Below are 5,301 nucleotides of genomic sequence, written 5' to 3'. Positions count from 1 at the left end.
GCGCTGGAAGTGGTCTCGGAGTGAAGACAGGAGCCTGGACGAGCAGGCACTTGGGGGGAACCTTCTACCGAGGCCAGTAGGGGGACGCCTGGTGGCTCAGCGGGTTAAGCATCTGCTGTCGGCTTGGTCCCGGGATTGAGCCCCACGTGGGGCTCCCTTCTCGGCGGGGAGTCAGACTCTCCCTCACCCTCTCCCCCTGCTCACGCTTTCTCTCTCAAATCAATAAAATCTTAAAAAAAAAAAAAATCAGGGACACCTGGGGGGGCTCAGCAGTTGAGCGTCCACCTTTGGCTCAGGCCGTGACCCCGGGGTCCCGGGATCGAGTCCCGCATCAGGCTCCCTGCGGAGGGCCTGCTCTCCCCCTGCCTGGGTCTCTCTCCCTCTCTCCGTGTCTCTCATGAATGAATGAATGAATATTTTTTAAAAAGATTCTCTATTCTTCTCTCTCCGCTCCTCCCTCCAACTCATGCCTTAAAAAAAAAATCAATAAAAACCAACTATAAAGGTGAGCCGCGGGCGGCGAGCGCCGAGCACCAGCGGGCTGTGCCTCCCGCGGCCGGGCCCCTGGCTGCAGCCGGCGTGGAGCTGGGGCCGCGGCGCAGAGGCCTGTTCTGACCCGGCCGAGGAGGCCGAGACCCCGCGCACAAGCGAGCTGCGGCCCCCCGGGCTCCCGAGGCCTGTGGAGGGGGCAGGCCCGGTCGGTGTCCCGAGGCCACGGGCGGGGGGGGCTGCCCTCGGCCTGGAGGAGGCGCCGGGAAGCCCAAGGGCGCTCGGCTGTCCTGGGGGCCGCGCAGGCTCCTCGCCCCTCCCGTCAAAGCGCCCCCTGGCTCCTGTGTCTCCCCAAGACCCCGGTGACGGCTCTTCAGGGAATGGTCGAGGCGCGGGGGCTTGGGCCGTGAGGTGCCCCGCTCTGGACGCGGGCTCCGGCCCGGGATCCTCCTCTGCTGCCCCGGCCCGGCTCACGGTGCAGGTGCCGGGGGGCGCTCGCTCTCCCCGCAAAGCCTAGTTTGGGGGGCGGGGGGCGGCGAGGGCGAGGGCGGGCAGGAGGGTCCCGAGCAGACTCGCCGCGATCGCAGAGCGGAGGCCGGACCGGGGCTCGACCCCAGGCCCGCGGCGCGAGCTGAGCCACGAGGGCGGCCGCCCCCGGCCCGGCCCCGGCCCCCGGTGCGAGCTCCGGGCTGGCCCGACTGCGCGGCCTCGAGGCCCAGCGGCGACGCTCAGCGGGTGCCTGGTACTATGAGCTGGACCAGTGTCGGGCGAACGCCGTCGCCGTCGCCGTCCCCAACGGTCCTTCCTACCCCGCCCGGCCGAGGTCGCGGCTGCCGCCCACCGGCCCATCTCACCTCCCGTAGGACGACACGGCTGGTGGGGCTCGGGCCTCTGGAAACCCGCGAGTCCTTCGGTCAGTTTTATCTTGGTCCGTGTCCTCCCTTCCCTCGTGGCCTTTTCCTCCGGAGCGCCCAGCGGCCCCCATGGGAGCGGAGCGCCCGGTGTCAGCAGCGCCCGGCGGCCCCCATGGGAGCGGAGCGCCCGGTGTCAGCAGCGCCCGGCGGCCCCCATGGGAGCGGAGCGCCCGGTGTCACCAGCGCCCGGCGGCCCCCATGGGAGCGGAGAGCCCGGTGTCACCAGCGCCCGGCCGTCCCGACCTCCGCAGCCCGAGGCCCCCACCTGAGGCCCAGCGCCCGGCCGTGCCTCCCCCTCGCGCCACTTCCTTACACGATATGACCAACTTCTTGTCATTTCTGACCTCACGCTGCTTCGAATCGAGCCCCCGCCTACCGCCCGACCCCTCTGCTCAGGCGCTTCCCGAGTCAGGGCTTCACTGCGTCCCCCAGCGCCAGTCGCCGTGTCCCCGTGCCTCAGCCACGCGGGTCTTCCCTGAGAGGGAGGCCCCGCCCGGTGTCCCTCGCTCACCGCTGCCACCGTGGCTGCCGGCCTGCCGCAGGGAGGGGTGGTGGGGCCCTCTGGCCCCCCGTCTCCCAGCTCCAGGCCGTCTCCCCCTGCGACCCCAGGATCTTTGTAAGACGCAGATCTCCTCCCCCCGGAGACCCCGGGGCCACGCGCCCTCCAGCCCGTTGGCCACAGGCCCTGCAGGCCCGCCTCGGGCCCGTCTCCCGGGGTGTCCTGCCGCCTGGACCGGCCCCTCACTTCCTGACCGGGGGTCGTGCCCCCTCCCGGCCCCCCCCACTGGCTCCGGGCGAGCTCCCCCCACTCTCACCACACCTTCGGTCTGCTAGAGTCGCACGTTCCTTCCCGAACACGACGCGTCCTCCGGCTCGTATCGGACACCGTGATCTCCGTGGGGAGAAGGGCAGGAGAAAGGCCCTGGGGACCGTCCCTTCTCCCACAGACATCCTAGTAAGGCTAATCATAGGGACGCCCAGGTGGCTCAGCGGCTGGGCATCTGTCCTCGGCTTGGGGTGTGACCCCGGGGTCCCGGGATCGAATCCCGCATCAGGCTCCCTGCAGGGAGCCTGCTTCTCCCTCTGCCTGTGTCTCTCATGAATAAATAAATAAAATCTTTTTCTTTTTTTTTAAGAATTTCTCCACTCTAGGATTTCACGAAGCAGCCCTACTCGAACTCTTCTCGTGCATCTCCAGAAGCCGACATCATGGGCCACTTGCTCGCACCACACTTCACCCTCGCTTGTAGGCGGTTTCTAAGCGAGATACATGACTCGAGTCTAGGGGTCATGTGGTCGCTGGAAGTTAGATCCCCCGAACGAGTGTCCTCTGTGTAACAGTTTTCTTTCTTCGTGTAGATTTATGATCTTCACGGCACGACGACTTCATTCTTTTTAACGTGAACTCCACCGCGGCAGGACAGTGTATGACAAAGCGCGTGGGCTGCGGCGTTCCCGGGGTGAACACACTCACGAAGCAAGCACCCAGAGAGCAGAGGAGGGCCCCACCCCGCCCGACTCCCAACGCCACGGGTGAATTCTGCCTGGCCTGGAACCTCACAGGGAGGGTACAACGGATTTGCGCAGCACATAACCTCTTGTCTGGATTCCTTGACTCAGCACCACGTTGCTACACCTGGTGACTGCGTGGCGGGCACTGAGGGGGGAACTAGACGGGATGAGCACTGGGTGTCGTGCTGCACGTCGACAAATCGAGCTCCAATAAAAAAACACAGAATATCGCACTGTGTGAATATGCTCCCAGTTTTACCCATCCGGTGTAGACGGACACCAGGGTTGCCTCCAGATCCTGGCTGCCATGAGCCGTGCTGCTGAGGACGTTCTCATACAGGCTGTGGAAGCGCGAGCCGCGGCCGGGCGGCCCCAGGGGCAGCTGTCGGGCAGGGCCGTGCCAGGTGCTAGCTCGAGGAGGTCATCGAAGAGCCTCACCGACCTCGGGATTTCTGCCGTCCTGCTCAGTCATGCAGGGGAGCGTGCAGCGGCTTCTCACTGCAGTTCTTCGGCGGAGGTCCCCGGTCTCGGAGGCAGGCGCATCTTCGTGGGTCTCTAGGCGCACTTCCCTCCTACTTCACCAACGAGCGACCCATCCATCCTTTGCCCGCTTTCCTGTCGGTTTACATCTGTTCCAAAAACGAATTTGTGCGAGCTCTTTACACGTTCTGGATACAAGTCTGTCATCAGATCATCAGATGCACGTGCGGCCAGCAGCGCCGCCCGCTCGACGGCTGGCCTCTTCACTCTCGGTGGTGGCTGCCCTGCATCGTATTCCTCAGGGGTCCCAGGAGGCTTTCACGACATCCATGCGCCAGGAGATGTGTCCATTCCTTTTGTCTCCTTTTAGACCAACTCTGTCTGGTGCCATTTAGAAGCACACAGAGCTAGTATTAGGTCACTTGGGGGGGATTTTTTTTTTTTAATTTTTTTATTTATTATTTATGATAGTCACAGAGAGAGAGAGAGAGAGGCAGAGACATAGGCAGAGGGAGAAGCAGGCTCCATGCACCGGGAGCCTGATGTGGGATTCGATCCCGGGTCTCCAGGATCGCGCCCTGGGCCAAAGGCAAGCGCCAAACCACTGCGCCACCCAGGGATCCCCTGGGGGGGATTTTTTACTATGAAATCATCAAGATGGTTCCTTATAACCTGACTTTGAGAGAGAATTATTTCTGGCGGGGGAAACATCTTACATTTAGGGGTACAGAAGAACTCCTCCCTCCCCGGCCATTTTTTGCGGCACATTAAGAGCAAGCTTCCATTTACTGGCCCGGCCTCCTATATATATCCTTGACGGTCAGCTCCGTGCCGTTTGTAACTGAAGTCCTTTGACTTTATTAGGGTTATCATTGGCTGTATGTCAGCTATTATTCACCGAGTAGTTAAATATTTTTGCATTTATCCTGCAAAAGGGCAAAGCAACAATTTTCTTACAATGTTGTGCCCGCTTAGCAGGGTAAAGCTCCCAGTTATTCAGACACTAATCTGGTTTTTGCTATTAAGGAATTTTGCAGATATTATTAAAGTCTCTGATCAACTGACTTTAAATAAGGAAGATTATCCTGGATAATATGGTGGGTCTCACTCAATCAGGCCTTAAAAACAAGGCTGAAGCTAGCTCCAGACAGGAAATCCCGCCTTTGGTCAGTAGCCTCAGCCCATGCCTCTGGGGTCCCCCCCTGCGCCTGCGCCTGCTCTATGGGCTTCAGACTTGCTTAGCCAGCCCCCCGCCCCCAATCACATAAGCCAATTCCTTATGAGAAATCTCTTAATATGTCTATCTCCTACTAGTTCTGCTTCTCTGATTAAATCTGCAACTAAGTCAGTGATCTAAGAGGTACACACCTGCTTCTCTTTACAAAGGAGTTACCAATAACATGCACAAAATTTGCAAATTAAATGATCTTATTAGGGAAACAGTTTAGAACATTTTGTGTGTGGTTCACTATAGGGCTCAATCTTGACTACAGATACTTCAACAGTACTGATTTAAAAATTTTTAGTACAAAAAATAAAAAAAAAATAAAATAAAATAATTTTTAGTACAATCTAATTCACATTTAACTAGTACTAATTTTATAACTTTAAAGTACCTGATAGCTTCCTCAATTACCATGTAATATGCAGTCTTTTTTTTTTTTTTTAAATATGCAATCTTATTGAATGCGTAAAAGTATGCTCTTTGTGAAATAGGTGAAGGGGGTCACGAGTATACTTATCTTGATGAACACGGAGTTACAGACGGAAGTGCTGAATCACTACCTCGCACACCTGAAACTAATACAACACTCTAATGTTAACCACACTGGAATTAACATTTTTAAAAATGTATAATCTTCATGCTTCCTTAGTAGAAAAATATTTTTAAAATAACCAAACTTCA

The sequence above is a fragment of the Vulpes vulpes genome, chromosome 6 (genome assembly GCF_048418805.1).
Source record: "Vulpes vulpes isolate BD-2025 chromosome 6, VulVul3, whole genome shotgun sequence".
Lineage (NCBI taxonomy): Eukaryota > Metazoa > Chordata > Mammalia > Carnivora > Canidae > Vulpes > Vulpes vulpes.
Note: the sequence above shows the minus strand (reverse complement) of the source record.